This window comes from Salmo salar, chromosome ssa01, assembly GCF_905237065.1.
Source record: "Salmo salar chromosome ssa01, Ssal_v3.1, whole genome shotgun sequence".
Lineage (NCBI taxonomy): Eukaryota > Metazoa > Chordata > Actinopteri > Salmoniformes > Salmonidae > Salmo > Salmo salar.
Window position 1 is genome coordinate 82,974,365 of NC_059442.1, and position 16,695 is coordinate 82,991,059.

The following is a 16,695-nucleotide window of genomic DNA, read 5'->3' on the forward strand; positions in this document are numbered from 1 at the left end:
TCCCAAACAATCTCAATTTGGTTGAGGTCGGGGGATTGTGGAGGTCAGGTCATCTGATAAAGCATTCCATCACTCTCCTTCTTGGTAAAATAGCTCTTACACATTCTGGAGATGTGTTGGGTCATTGTTCTGTTGAAAAACAAATGAGAGTCCCACTAAGCACAAACCAGATGGGATGGCGTATCGCTGCAGAATGCTGTGGTAGCCATGCTGGTTAAGTGTGACTTGAATTCTAAATAAATCACAGACAATGTTACCAGCAAAGCACACCCACACAATCACACCTCCTCCTCCATGCTTTACGGTGGGAAATACACATGCGGAGATCATCCATTCACTCCAATCCGCGTCTCACAAAGACACGGCGGTTAGAACCAAAAATCTTCAATTTGGACTCATCGGACCAAAGGACAAATTTCCACCGGCCTAAGGTCCATTGCTCGTGTTTCTTTGCCTAAACAAGTCTCCTCTTCTTATTGCTGTCCTTTAGTAGTGGTTTCTTTACAGCAATTCGACCATGAAGGCCTGTTTCATGCAGTCTCCTCTGAACAGTTGATGTTGAGATGTGTCTGTTACATGAACTACCATGTTGTGTTGCTACCATGTTGTTGTCATGTTGTGTTGCTACCATGCTGTGTTGTCATGTTTTGCTGTTAAGTTGTTGTCTTAGGTCTATCTTTATGTAGTGTTGTCTCTCTTGTTGTGATGTGTGTTTTGTCCTATATTTATGTTGCATTTATTTTTTATTTTTTTAATCCCAGGCCCCCGTTCTTGCAGGAGGCCTTTTGCCTTTTGGTAGGCCGTCATTGTAAATACGAATTTGTTCTTAACTGATTTGCCTAGCTAAATAAAGGTTAAATAAATAAATAAAAACTCAAGCATTTATTTGGGCTGCAATTTCTGAGGCTGGTAACTCTAATGAACTTATCCTCTGCAGCAGAGATAACTCTGTCTTCCTTTCCTGTGGCAGTCCTCATGAGAGCCAATTTCATCATAGCGCTTGATGGTTTTTTCAAAGTTCTTGAAATTTTCCAGATTGACTGACCTTCATGTCTTAAAGTAATGATGGACTGTCTTTTCTCTTTGCTTATTTGCGCTGTTCCTGCTATAATATGAACTTGGTCTTTTACCAGACAGGGCTATCTTCTGTATACCACCCCTACCTTGTCACAACACAACTGATTGGCTCAAACATATTAAGAATGAAAGAAATTCCACAAATTACCTTTTAACAAGGCACACCTGTTAATTGAAATGCTTTCCAGGTGACTACCTCATGAAGCTGGTTGAGTGATTGTCAGGAGTGTGCAAAGCTGTCATCAAGGCAAAGGGTGGCTACTTTGAAGATTCTAAATTATAAAATATATTTAGATTTGTTCAACACTTTTTGGTTTACTACATGATGTCATATGTTTTATTTCCTAGTTTGTTTTCACTATAATTATACAATGTAGAAAATAGTAAAAATAAGGAACTACTGCCCTATATTGTTCACTACAAAAGTGGTGCATTATATAGGACAGTGTTTCCCAACTCCAGTCCTCCAGTACCCCCAACAGCACACATTTTTGTTGTAGCCTCAGACAATCTCACCTGATACTGGAGGACTGGAGTTGGGCCGCAATGCCTGTGTACAGTATCCCTCTCATAATGCAACAATCTCCTTCTCAAATACACCACCAACCCCCTGGATAGGTAATACATAGCAAAGCTGGATTTTGTTGGTTGTTGCTTTGCTTTGATTTAAATTTTGACTATAATAGTAAATCAACTACAAGTCTACTACAAGGGACTGTACAAGGGACTGTACAAGGGACTATGATAGGAGGGTTGTCCTGCTATCATAGTGGGAAAGAAATACAATATATATATTAGCAACTTGTATATAATCTGTCTAATCAATTACTTAGATTAAACATTTAATTGAAATATACAACAAATAAGTAATTCTAGGCAGTGTTTGTTGTCTGAACATACAACAAGATTGACTTTGAAATAGCATGTCTGTCCATGTCCTGAAGACGCCAGAAAATGCCCTCAAAACTGGCCACTAGGGACAACAGTGAGTGCTGTTAACATCAAATAGGCTTGGGTTTTGCTAAAACATAATCCCATTACTCTGGATCCGAAAGTTGCGTGTTCAATCTCAATGGTAGACAAAAACATTTTCTATCCCAAAACTTCAAGGTCCTGCCCAGTCATCCTATTTCGCAAGTAAAAATTACCATTGAATGACCAAAACGTCACCCATAATATTTTTACACTAGAAAATGCTCAGAATTGAAGAAATTGTATCTTTTCTCTCATCTCTAACTATCAGGAAGCCCGAAAGAATAGGCTGAGTGGGGGGGGAGTTTTTATTCATGAGCTTGCCTTGACTGACAGCTCCTTGTGGTCGTTGCCAGGTAACAAGCTAAACAATTGGCCACATGTCATTAATGACGAGGTAAACAATGGGCAACATGTCATTCCGAGCCTAAATAGTATGCCTCAACCCATTTTCTCTGCAAAATACTCTCATGGTCAACAGATCATGGACTGTTGAATATCAGACAAACAGCAGCAATACCCAATTGCTTTTCTATTGTTTTTTTACCTAATTACAGAACACAGTTCACTTATACACTTCTTCACAATAATTAGTAAATCCTAAGTCACCTTAGAAGCTTAGACATAAGGGAATGTACAGTGCCTTCAGACAGTATTCATGCCCCTTGACTTAATTCACATGTTGATGTTTCAGCCTGAATTAAAAAAGTTTTTCTCACACACACAATACTCCATAATGACAAAGTGAAAATATGAAAAAAGTTGTAAAAAAAGTGAAAATATGAAATATGAAAAAAGTGAAAATTTGATTTTTTAAATGTTTTGCCAATTTACTGAAAATGAAATACAGAAATAATTGACATAATAATAATAATATGAACTTGAACATAATAATAATATTACTTATGTAAATAATAATTTACATAAGTATTCACAAAACTTTGTAGAAACACCTTTGGCAGCGATAAATGTTGAGTTTTTCTGGGTAAGTCTCTAAGAGCTTTCCACACCTGGATTGTGAAACATTTGCACATTATTCTTTTTAAAATTGTTCAAGCTCTAAATTGGTTTTTGATCATTAGTAGACAAAGATTTTCATGTCTTGTCATAGATTTTCAAGTAGAATTAAGTCAAAACTGTAACTCGGCCACCCAGGCACATTCACTGTCTTCTTGGTAAGCAACTCCAGTGTAGATTTGGTCTTGTGTTTTAGGGTATTGTCCTGCTGAAAGTTGAATTCATCTCCAAGTGGGTGGTGGAAAGCAGACTGAACCAGGTTTTCCTCTAGGATTTTGCCTGTGCTTAGCTCCATTCAGTTTCTTTTTTTTATCCTGAAGAATTCCCAGTCCTTAAGGATTACAAGCATACCCATAACATGATGCAGTCACCACTATGCTTGAAAATGTGGAGAGTGGTACTCAGTAATGTGCAGTAATGTGTTGTATTGGATTTACCCTAAACATAACACTTTGAATGTAGGACAAAAAGTCTATTACTTTGGCACATTGTTTGCAGTATTACTTTAAATGTGTAAAAGGTAATGCCTTGTTGCAAACAGGATGCATGTTTTGGAATATTTATATTCTGTACAGGCTTCCTTCTTTTTTTGACTCTGTCAATTAGGTTAGTATTGTGTAGTAACTAAAATGTTGTTGATCCATCCTCAGTTCTCTCATATCACAGCCATTAAACTCTAACTATTTTAACCACCATTGGCCTCATGGTGAAATACCTCAGCAGTTTCCTTCCTCTCCGGCAGCTAAGTCAGGAAGGACGCCTGTATCTTTGCAGTGAATGGGCGTATTGACACACTATCAAAAGTGTAATTAATAACTTCAAGATGCTCAAAGAGATATTCATTGCTTCTTTTTTTTGGTCCCCTTCTTTGCGAGGCATTGGAGAACCTCCCTGGTCTTTGTGGTTGAATCTGTGTTAGAAATGTACTGCTCGACTGAGGGACTTTACAGATAATTGTATATGTGGGGTACAGAGATGAGGTAGTCATTCAAAAATCATGTTAAACACTAATATTGCACACAGAGTCCATGCAACTTATTATATGAACTAATTTAGACTTGCCATAATAAAGTGGTTGAAACGATTTGACTAGTGCAGTGTTAGTTGACTTTCTCATAGTTTGATAATTGTGTAGTTTGGAGTAATTATCGAGGTTAGCTAGCCAGCTATTTTCGTCCCCCGCGACGAAAATAGGTTACCTAGCCAGCTACACGTTCAAACAAAGTCAACAACGCAGCCACTGCTAGCTAGCCTACTTCACCAGCCAGCAGTACTGTATCATCTTCGTCATTTTAGTCAATACAATTTTTGCAACGTAAGCTTAACTTTCTGAACATTCAAGAAGTGTAGTCCACTTGTCATTCCAATCTCCTTTGCATTAGCGTAGCCTCTTCTGTAGCCTGTCAACTATGTGTCTGTCTATCCCTGTTCTCTCCCCTCTGCACAGGCCACACAAACGCTTCACACCGTGTGGCCGCTGCCACTCTAACCTGGTGGTCCCAGCGCGCACGACCCACGTGGAGTTCCAGGTCTCCGGCAGCCTCTGGAACTGCCGGTCTGCGGCCAACAAGGCAGAGTTCATCTCAGCCTATGCTACCCTCCAGCACCTCGACTTCTTGGCACTGACGGAAACATGGATTACCACAGATAACACTGCTACTCCTACTGCTCTCTCCTCGTCTGCCCACGTGTTCTCGCATACCCCGAGAGCATCTGGCCAGCGGGGTGGTGACACTGGAATCCTCATCTCTCCCAAGTGGACATTCTCTCTTTCTCCCCTGACCCATCTGTCTATCTCCTCATTTGAATTCCATGCTGTCACAGTTACCAGCCCTTTCAAGCTTAACATTCTTATCATTTATCGCCCTCCAGGTTCCCTTGGAGAGTTCATCAATGAGCTTGACGTCTTGATTAGTTCCTTTCCTGAGGATGGCTCACCTCTCACAGTTCTGGGTGACTTTAACCTCCCCACGTCTACCTTTGACTCATTCCTCTCTGCCTCCTTCTTTCCACTCCTCTCCTCTTTTGACCTCACCCTCTCACCTTCCCCCCTACTCACAAGGCAGGCAATACGCTTGACCTCATCTTTACTAGATGCTGTTCGTCCACTAATCTCATTGCAACTCCCCTCCAAGTCTCTGACCACTACCTTGTATCCTTTTCCCTCTCGCTCTCATCCAACACTTCTCACTCTGCCCCTACTCGGATGGTATTGCGCCGTCCCAACCTTCGCTCTCTCTCTCCCGCTACTCTCTCCTCTTCCATCCTATCATCTCTTCCCTCTGCTCAAACCTTCTCCAACCTATCCCCTGATTCTGCCTCCTCAACCCTCCTCTCCTCCCTTTCTGCATCCTTTGATTCTCTATGTCCCCTATCCTCCAGGCCGGCTCGGTCCTCCCCTCCTGCTCCGTGGCTCGACGACTCATTGCGAGCTCACAGAACAGGGCTCCGGGCAGCCGAGCGGAAATGGAGGAAAACTGGCCTCCCTGCGGACCTGGCATCCTTTCACTCCCTCCTCTCTACATTTTCCTCTTCTGTCTCTGCTGCTAAAGCCACTTTCAACCACTCTAAATTCCAAGCATCTGCCTCTAACCCTAGGAAGCTCTTTGCCACCTTCTCCTCCCTCCTGAATCCTCCTCCCCCTCCCCCCTCCTCCCTCTCTGCGGATGACTTCGTCAACCATTTTGAAAAGAAGGTTGACGACATCCGATACTCGTTTGCTAAGTGAAACGACACCGCTGGTCCTGCTCACACTGCCCTACCCTGTGCTTTGACCTCTTTCTCCCCTCTCTCTCCAGATGAAATCTCGCATCTTGTGACGGCCGGCCGCCCAACAACCTGCCCGCTTGACCCTATCCCCTCCTCTCTTCTCCAGACCATTTCCGGAGACCTTCTCCCTTACCTCACCTCGCTCATCAACTCATCCTTGACCGCTGGCTATGTCCCTTCCATCTTCAAGAGAGCGAGAGTTGCACCCCTTCTGAAAAAACCTACACTCGATCCCTCCGAAGTCAACAACTACAGACCAGTATCCCTTCTTTCTTTTCTCTCCAAAACTCTTGAGCGTTCCATCCTTGGCCAGCTCTCCTGCTATCTCTCTCAGAATTACCTTCTTGATCCAAATCAGTCAGGCTTCAAGACTGGTCATTCAACTGAGACTGCTCTTCTCTGTGTCACGGAGGCTCTCCGCACTGCTAAAGCTAACTCTCTCTCCTCTGCTCTCATCCTTCTAGACCTATCTGCTGCCTTTGATACGGTGAACCATCAGATCCTCCTCTTCACCCTCTCCGAGTTGGGCATCTCCGGCGCGGCCCACGCTTGGATTGCGTCCTACCTGACAGGTCGCTCCTACCAGGTGGCGTGGCGAGAATCTGTCTCCGCACCACGTGCTCTCACCACTGGTGTCCCCCAGGGCTCTGTTCTAGGCCCTCTCCTATTCTCGCTATACACCAAGTCACTTGTGTCTGTCATATCCTCACATGGTCTCTCCTATCATTGCTATGCAGACAACACACAATTAATATTCTCCTTTCCCCCTTCTGATAACCAGGTGGCGAATCGCATCTCTGCATGTCTGGCAGACATATCAGTGTGGATGATGGATCACCACCTCAAGCTGAACCTCGGCAAGACGGAGCTGCTCTTCCTCCCGGGGAAGGACTGCCCGTTCCATGATCTCGCCATCACGGTTGACAACTCCATTGTGTCCTCCTCCCAGAGTGCTAAGAACCTTGGCGTGACCCTGGACAACACCCTGTCGTTCTCTACTAACATCAAGGCGGTGACCCGATCCTGTAGGTTCATGCTCTACAACATTTGCAGAGTACGACCCTGCCTCACACAGGAAGCGGCGCAGGTCCTAATCCAGGCACTTGTCATCTCCCGTCTGGATTACAAGACCATGGTGCTTGCCTACGGAGCTGTGAGGGGAACGGCACCTCCGTACCTTCAGGCTCTGATCAGGCCCTACACCCAAACAAGGGCACTGCGTTCATCCACCTCTGGCCTGCTTGCCTCCCTACCTCTGAGGAAGCACAGTTCCCGCTCAGCCCAGTCAAAACTGTTCGTTGCTCTGGCACCCCAATGGTGGAACAAGCTCCCTCACGACGCCAGGACAGCGGAGTCAATCACCACCTTCCGGAGACACCTGAAACCCCACCTCTTTAAGGAATACCTAGGATAGGATAAAGTAATCCTTCTAACCCCCCCCTTAAAAGATTTAGATGCACTATTGTAAAGTGGTTGTTCCACTGGATATCATAAGGTGAATCCACCAATTTGTAAGTAGCTCTGGATAAGAGCGTCTGCTAAATGACTTAAATGTAAATGTAAATGAATACTTATTGACTCAAGACATTTCAGCTTTTCCTTTTTAATTCATTTGTACAAATTTCGAAAAACATAATTACACTTTGACGTTATGGGGTATTGTGTGCTGGCCAGTGACAATTTTTTTTTTATTATATTGAATCCATTTTAAATTCAGCCTGTAACACAACTAAATGTGTAAAAATAAATGGGGTGTGAATACTTTCTGAAGGCACTGTACATAAAAACAGCATACAATAAGTGTACTGGACAATTTATTGCTGCCTCTTCATTAGCAATATAGCTGACAATATGTTCCGAATTGCGTGTATTGATCAGACATTTATTTTCGATTTTACAAAAGGCCAGCATAGCCAAAATATTGATCAAAATGAACACTCTTCAGGTGAGAAATAATGGTGAGACATCATTTGACAGAAAAAATATATTACAGCCATAAGCCTTGTGCATTCGGAAAGTTTTCAGACCCCTTTTTCCAACAAGTTTTATTACAGCCTTATTCTAAAAACAGATTCAATTGTGTTTTTCCCCCCATCACCAATTTGCACACAATACCCCATAATAACAAAGAAAAAAACAGTGTTTATATTTTTTTGCTAAAGAAAATAACAGAAATATCACATTTACAAGTATTCAAGTCAATCCAAAGTTAAATCTAGAATTGGCTTCCTATTTTGCAACAAAGCATCTTTCACTCATGCTGCCAAACATACCCTCGTAAAACTGACCATCCTACCAATCCTCGACTTCGGCGATGTCATTTACAAAATAGCCTCCAATACCCTACTCAATAAATTGGATGCAGTCTATCACAGTGCCATCCGTTTTGCCACCAAAGCTCCATACACTACCCACCACTGCGACCTGTACGCTCTCGTTGGCTGGCCCTCGCTTCATACTCGTCGCCAAACCCACTGGCTCCAGGTCATCTACAAGACCCTGCTAGGTAAAGTTCCCCCTTCTCAGCTCGCTGGTCACCATAGCAGCACCCACCTGTAGCACGTGCTCCAGCAGGTATATCTCACTGGTCACCCCCAAAGCCAATTCCTCCTTCGGCCGCCTCTCCTTCCAGTTCTCTGCTGCCAATGACTGGAACGAACTACAAAAATCTCAAACTGGAAACACTTATCTCCCTCACTAGCTTTAAGCACCAGCTGTCAGAGCAGCTCACAGATTACTGCACATATCCCATCTATAATTTAGCCCAAACAACTACCTCTTCCCCTACTGTATTTATTTATTTAGCTCCTTTGCACCCCATTATTTCTATTTCTACTTTGCACTTTCTTCCACTGCAAATCTACCATTCCAGTGTTTTACTTGCTATATTGTATTTACTTCGCCACCATGGCCTTTTTTGCCTTTACCTCCCTTATCTCACCTCATTTGCTCACTTTGTACAGTATATAGACTTATTTTTCTACTATATTATTGACTGTATGTTTGTTTTACTCCATGTGTAACTCTGTCGTTGTATGTGTCAAACTGCTTGCTTTATCTTGGCCAGGTCGCAGTTGTAAATGAGAACTTGTTCTCAACTTGCCTACCTGGTTAAATAAAAGGTGGAATATTTTTATTTGTTTTAATTACTCTGTACTTTGTTGAAGCACTTTTGGCAGCGATTACAGCCTTGAGTCGTATTGGGTATGACAATACAAGCTTGACACACCTATATTTGAGGAGTTTCTCCCATTCTTCTCTGCAGATCCTCTCAAGCTCATTCAGGTTGGATGGAGAGTGTCGCTGCACAGCTATTTTCAGGTCTCTTCAGAGATGTTCGATCGGGTTCATGTCAGGGCTCTGGCTGGGCCACTCAAGGACATTCAGAGACTTGTCCCAAAGCCACTCCTGCATTATCTTGGCTGTGTACTTAGGGTCTTTTTCCTGTTGGAAGGTGAACCTTCGCCACAGTCTGAAGTCCTGAGCCTCTGGAGCAGGCTTTCATTAAGGATCTCTGTACTTTGCTCTGTTCATCTTTCCCTCGATCCTGTCTCCCAGTCCCTGCCGCAGAAAAGCATCCCCACAGCATGATGCTGCCACCACCATTATTCACCTTAGGGATGGTGCCCGGTTTCCTCCAGACGTGACGCTTGGCATTCAGGATAAAGAGTTCAATCTTGGTTTTATCAGATCAGAGAATCTTCTTTCTCATGGTCTGAGAATCCTTTAGGTGCCTTTTGCAAACACCAAGCGGGCTGTCATGTGCCTTTTACTGAGGAGTGGCTTCCGTCTGGCCACCCTACCATAAAGGCCTGATTGTTGGAGTGCTGCACAAATGGTTGTCCTTCTGGAAGTTTCTCCAATCTCCACAGAGGAACTCTGGAGCTCTGTCAGAATTACCATCATGTTCTTTGTCACCTCCCTGACCAAGGCCCATCTCCCCCGATTGCTCAGTTTGTCCGGGCGGTCAGGTCTAGGAAGAGTCTTGGTGGTTCCAATCTTCTTCCATTTAAGAATGATGGAGGCCGCTTTGTTCTTGGGGACCTCCAATGCTGTAGAATGTTTTTGGTACCCTTCCCCAGATCTCTCCATTGACACAATCCTGTCTCAGAGCTCTACAGACAATTCCTTTGACCTCATGGCTTGGTTTTTGCACAGACATGCACTGTGAACTGTAGGGCCTTATATAGACAGGTGAATGCCTTTCCAAATCATGTCCAATGAATTGAGTTTACCATAGGTGGACTCCAATCAAGTTGTATAAACAGCTCAAGGATCATCATTGGAAACAGGAAGCCCCTGAGCTCAATTTTGTGTCTCATAGCAAAGGGTCTGAATATTTATGTAAATAAGGTATCTGTTTATTATTTTTAATAAATTTAAAAATAAAAATCGAAAAACTTGTTTTCGCTTTGTTGTTATGGGGTATTTTGTGTAGATTGATGAGGATTTTAGAATAAGGCTGTAACGTAACAAAATGTGGAAAAAGTGAAGGGGTCAGAATACTTTCCAAATGAATTGTAGGCACACGGCCACCCTACAATGTGCAGAACCCCATCCGAACGCCCCATCCGAACGCTTACCATAAGACTAATAGTTTATTAGGTACATCACCCCGTTCTTGAAAATGTTTCGCTCCAACAGACAGTGAGTCCCGTGGCAGTGGCTTGCTATATAAAGCAGGCAGACAGGCGTCAAGGCATTCAGTTACTGTTTGACTGAACGTTAGAATGGGCAAAACGAGTCACCTAAGTGTCTTTGAGTGTGCTATGACCGTCGGTGCCAGGCCTGACATTTCCAGTATTTCAGAAACTTAGGCTTTTCACGCACGACAGTGTCTAGGGGTTACCGAGAACGGTGTGACAAACAAAAAACATCCAGTCAGTGGCAGTCCTGTGGGCGGAAAACCTTGTTGATGACAGGACAAAGGAGAACAGTGGTGTGTAGAACGGCATCTCGGAATGCACAATAGGTCCATCCTTTTCACGGATGGGCTATTGCAGCCGATGAGCACACCGGGTTCTACTCCTATCAGCTAAAAACAAAAAGAAGTGGCTCCAGTGTGCATGCGATCAATTGAGGAGTGGAGAAACATAGCCTGGTCCAACGAATCCCGGTTCCCATCCTGCCTGGTGTCAACGGTATAGGCTGGTAGCGGTGTTGTAATGGTGTGGGGATTGACCCATGTACCCTGCTTCAATCAAGCAGGCTTCAATCACCCACTTAGCTTCAGTCACCCCCCAAGACTGAAGCAAGAGACAAATCCAGCAATTGCCTCTTCCTTGTTAGGCCTATCATACTGGACAGAAAAGGGTCCTGGGATGGACAGCTCGCACAGCCTCCCCACATACGGCGCTGGATCAAGGTGACCTCGTTGAAGTGTAAGGAGTTGGAAAGTGAAATACTAATAACCCCCTCCCTAATCATCATGATAAGCCCCAATGACAAAAGCTGCATCAACTGTAAGACAACAACCCACACACTCGAATGGCAAAATATGATTTTCAGGGGTGATTTACAAATACTATACACACCGCAAAAACCACATAGTGACTATCAGGTTTATTACAGAAAATATATAATTCACAAGTCAAAAGCAGGCACAGCCACAGTTGCATTATCTCATGTTAGACCCCCCGATCCCCCCCAAAATGTTGGCTACCTTGTCAGACTCATCAAACTCTGATACTTACGTTATGGTCAGCACTCGCAAGATCCACTGTCAATGAAGGTACAGCATCTGTCTTCAGGATTAGCTTCCTGGCAATACCCATCGAATGTTCTCCCTAATTAATAAAGCAACTTCATTCCAAATGTGCACTACACAAGCGCGACATGATTGTAATTTTCGGTGCAGCCTGTCCACTCGAAATGAAAGCAGCCACTGCTGTCCGATGTCTTCATTCTTCAGAAAATAGCATAATGTTAAATTTACACTATGGTATCCAGTCACAACACCGTGTGCTTTTGCCGGCATTCTGGTAAAAAGCTTGCTAGCTAACAATGTTGCAATTGCATGCAATAAGGTCAGAAACACTTTTAAACATTTAATTTCTTATTTCTTTCTTTTTTAGAAGCAAACGTACATAGTCTAATTCCATTCCTCTCTCTACTTTAAACTGTCTGTCTTTTCACTGTAATTACAAGCTACGTAACACTACTGCAATGTTCTGCTTCCTGGCTAAAGTAAGAGCCTCCAGGGGATATGGTTCCCAGTGTTACTGTCCTCACTGAGACAGGCAAACACTCTCTCATCCCCTCAAACACACCTGCGCACACACACACACTTCCTGGAACAGATGAAAACTAAAAGGTATCTTCACAAGCTCTCGTTTCCATAGCTCAACATCAAACTCACATCACATATAGAAAATAATTTTTATGTGAACAGACACAGAAAGTCCCTGTTGTGTAGGAATACAGAGAATACAGAGAAATACTGATAATTATGGGGAAAAAATTCAGAGAAATAGGCCTACAGAGAAAATCCCTGCATAAGCTTCAGACATGCTGTCTACCACGCTCCCCATATAAGCCCAGAATCTACCCACAAACACTGCACACACAAACTCCTGCACACACACTCTCCTGAAGACATATAGATCATACACCCGCAAAAAGCCGAACACTGCAGGTGCACTCCCACAGATACACACACCCCTGCTTACACACTCGCATGCAAACAAACACTCCAGCAGATACACACACACTCCTTGAAGACATACATTCCTGCTCACAAACACACTTTCTTGAGGAAACGTTTGCACTTTCACGATACTAGAACATTAAAAATGGTTTTGTACTAGAATGTGTGGTACTTTTGGTACTTTTGTCAAATGTGTCTCATGTCGTCTACTGATTGTCCCCTTGTAGCACGAGAGCACCGTGCCTGCTCCACTTACTCATTGCTAGCTCTAGCCTGTCCTGAGGAAACACCGCAATTACTTGGAGTCTGGGCTGCATCACCACTTACACTGCACAGAAGTTAACATACTTGAATAATGCTACACAGCATATAGAGATGTTGAATCTGCTAATTACTGTTCCCAAAACAATGTCCAGTACGGAACACAACAATGCAAAAAGATACCGCTTCCAGCTTTGTAGGCTAACGTTCCTTGCTAGCTTACAGCTGAAGCCAACCCTAGTACCTTGTTTGCGATAATATGCAAACCATAAAGGAACATTTTGCTCATTACAAAGCTGATTGCTAGCAAAAACGTTATTCATTCACTTCGTCTCCCCCGCCTCATGTCTCTCCCAGTCAATATCATCTTTGCTCAAGCCTGGAACAGACTGTGTGTGTGAATGATGTGATTCGTCTTAAAGAGACAGCACACACTTTTATCAAATAAGAATTGCTCCTTCTATGCAAATGTTGTTGATCAGTACAATAAAATAAGTCCCAAATGGAAGGTAAACAGATTGTTTTATCTGATTTCGCATGGCTACAGATGAAAAACAAACTCAATAAACTCAATGCATGAGCACACTCCTATTGAATATGCCCCCGCTGACAAGCTAAAGGCCCACATAGGTTTTTCTGTGGGACGTTGGTCTAGAAAGACAGAATGTCACAAATTCCTCAATGTATTTAACTCTACAAAGAATCTATTCCTATAAATGTTTTCAAATGGACTTGATTGAACACTGAGAAAATACACATCCTGTCACGCTAGGTATGTGTACCACACACACACACAGAAAATACACTCACACATACCACACTTTGACTATGACAGACAAAAAATTCTGAGTTGTAAAAAGTAATCAGGAATGGTAATATTGTCTTTCACTCTCTCTCCTCTCTGCTGTCCTCAGCGTCAACGCAGCACTCTATATCTTATCCCTTCCCTGCCTCCCTCCCTCCCTCCCTCGCCACCATCCATCTATATTTTACCAAAGAGAAGCGAAAAGCTGAAATGAATAAATCTTATCTTACTGTGAAGTCAGTGTGGTACACTGGTGATTCCACAAATCAGACGCTTCACTTTGGGGAGGAGAGGGATGTAGGTTAGGGTAGCCACAGAGAGATACCGCTCAGGCTAACAAATAGCTAGTGTTGTTTCCCATAATAAAACAGACAATACTAGACACTTCAATATGCCTCTCACCAACTGTAAGACCGTAGAATCACTAGAGAGCCCCTGAAACTAAGTCTCACACTGACTCATATTCACACACACACACACTGTATATTTCATGTCGGTCCTAGACCCTTTACCTTGGTCCCGGTCTTGTGTTTGTTTCTGACCTTGTCGTTGGATCTCTGAGACCTCTTCACATTGATACACTGTATAGACACACACACACACACACACACAGTCCACTGTTGTCTCAGTAAAAATGTTTACATACTGTGTGACCAAGTGTACCTACATCCATGAAAATACCACTTTTCCACCAACCAGCATGAAATCAACTCACATACTTACTCTGTACATAATTCTGTAAAAGGAGAATGACATACCTTTGATTGCATACCTTCGTGTGCGCGTGTGTGTGCATGTGTGTGCGCGCGTGCGTGTGTGCGGGTGCATGTGTGAGGTGTATGGCACAAATGCGTACAGTGTAGGCTGTACATTGCATCAACGTGTGATGGCCGGTGATTCACACAGTTTTGCCCTACTGTATTATCGTGATGAAATGTGTTTGAATATGAGACGTGTATTTACGTCTGTGTGTGTGTCTGAGTTCATATGCCATCGCACTTGTATACACTTGTAAATGTGTGTACTATGTCTGTATTACTGTAAGTATGACTAGTATGTGTGACTAGTCTTTCCCATGCTTCTCTGTGTGTTCAGTAATCACCTTATATGCTCTACTGTATGTCTACAGCGTTTGTACAGTGTGTGTGTGTACAGTGTGTGTACAGTGTGTGTCATTCCCCCATAAGAAACACAAATAGTCCAGTACAGTAGTTACCGGGTCCTGCATTGTAAGAGAAGAGGATAGAAAATAATTGGCTTGCGATAGAAAAAAAAGAGTACTCACAGTTAGTCGTAGTCTCAAGGTCCTCTCTCTTCTCTCTCTGTCCTGTTACTGACTGCTGGCTGTCACTCTGCTGGCATTCTGTCTCTGTCTCCGTCTCTATCTCTCCGCTGCTATCCCTGCACTGGACACACACACAGTCACACACTCCTCCGCTACCAAAGGAAGTGTTCAGAGCAAGAGAACGAGTGAGAGCGAGTGATGGAGAAAGAGAGAGAGAGGAGGAGGATGAAGAGGAGGAGAAGGGAGGGCTGTGTGTGTGTGAAGTGATCTGTTAGCCAGTGTGTGATTGGGGCAGAGCGGATTCAGAGGCTCTACTGTTGCTAGCGTGTCTCAGTAGCGTGGGTCTAGTGTGCTGTGTTTGTGTGTGAGCGCTCACAAATTGCTCGGAGCCAGCACGGTACAAGCACACACACACACACACACACACACACAAGCAGACTCTGGATTCAGCGCTGACACAGTGAGAGGGGGAGTGAAAAAGATAAAGAACGAGGCGCTCACACACATGCCTGTTCTGGTTGGCACTCGTTGAACGAGGGATGGAGAGAGAGAGGAGGAGGACGACGAGGAGGCGGGAAAGAGGAGGAATAGAGAGAGAGAGAAAGAGAGAAAGAAAGAAAGATAGCTCTGACCTGGTGCCAGTTTGATGTGTGTGCTTCAATGGGACCCAACGCAAAACACACATGAACCGAACCACGGAGGACAGACAGAGGCATCTCCCGCGCCACTCCTAATTTACGCCATTCTCTCCATCCTCCCTTCATTTACAAATAAATTGTTTTCAGTCTTTCTGCGGCATCATCACGTATGTTGAGTTCATAGCAGATTGAGGCAGGTTGGATGGCCCTGTCGCTGCACTGCCTTCTCCCCAGCCCTCTCTCCTCGATACAAGACACTGCACTCCACCAGATTCAATTAAAAGTGAGATTAGCAATTACCCAGCGCTCATGACCTAACACTGATCCAATGTAGCTCTGCTTGGCTGCCTACCCCACTCTGCTCGGACTGCTACTTCCCTCAGGGATCAGACTGTCATGAGGTGTCTTACTGACTCTGAAGATTTGTTTTTCACCCCAGAGTGTGTGTCGGGTGAGGGGGGGGGGTGGGGTGGACATGTTGAAATATTCTTGAAATGTTGAAATATCCCCACAAGAATAGTAAACCATCAAACATTTGACCAACTGTGGACATTTTGTTGGTCCCCACAAGGTCAAATGCTATTTCTAAGGGGTTTAGGGTTAAGGTTAGAATTAGTGTTAGGGTTAGAATTAGGTTTAGGGTTAGGAGATAGGGTTAGTTTTAGGGCTAGGGTTAGGGTTAGGGTTAAGGTAAGGGTTAGGGAAAAAATGATTTTGAATGGGACTGAATTGTGTGTCCCCACAAGGATAGCTGTTCAAGATGTGTGTATGTGCAGCAGAAGTTATCTGCGAAGTCATCATCATTATCATATTTATGGACAAACACACACACACACACACACACACACCTCCAGCAGTCACTTAGCATCTCTGCTGTGAGGGGGTCCCTAGCATGTTCTATCACAGCCAGTTAACACCTCCACCCTCCACCCAGATAGGCTGACATGAGACACACCCAAGCTTACCTGAGTGCTCCCTCACACCCCTCGTCCCCTGGAGTTTCCATACAGTAACTACTACTCAACACCTCCATACAGTTTAATTCATTCATACCTGGAGGGACAGGGCTTGCCTTTTAGTGCGTGCTCCAAATGCCACCCTATATAGTGTACTACTTTTGACCAGGCCCATATCTCCTTACATAGGGAATAGGGTGCCATTTGGGATGCAATCTAGTCTGCTAGAGCTAGGGACTGCCCTTAACCACAGATCTATGATCAGAATA

At 43.9% G+C, this 16,695-nt stretch overlaps 1 protein-coding gene across 4 annotated transcripts in view; it reads right to left on the reverse strand.

The window, feature by feature from the left end:
- The window catches only part of rbfox3a (RNA binding fox-1 homolog 3a), a 744,884-nt gene extending 729,663 nt beyond the window's left edge, over positions 1-15,221 (reverse strand). Inside the window, exon 1 of one of the 4 annotated variants that reach the window (XM_014212871.2) lies at positions 14,833-15,205. The gene's annotated coding sequence lies outside the window, so the exon portion shown is untranslated. Of the gene's footprint in view, positions 1-14,832 lie in introns of all 4 variants that reach the window. The other 3 variants (XM_014212853.2, XM_014212878.2, XM_014212840.2) reach the window with 3 other exon arrangements.
- Between the last annotated feature and the right edge of the window lie 1,474 nt (positions 15,222-16,695).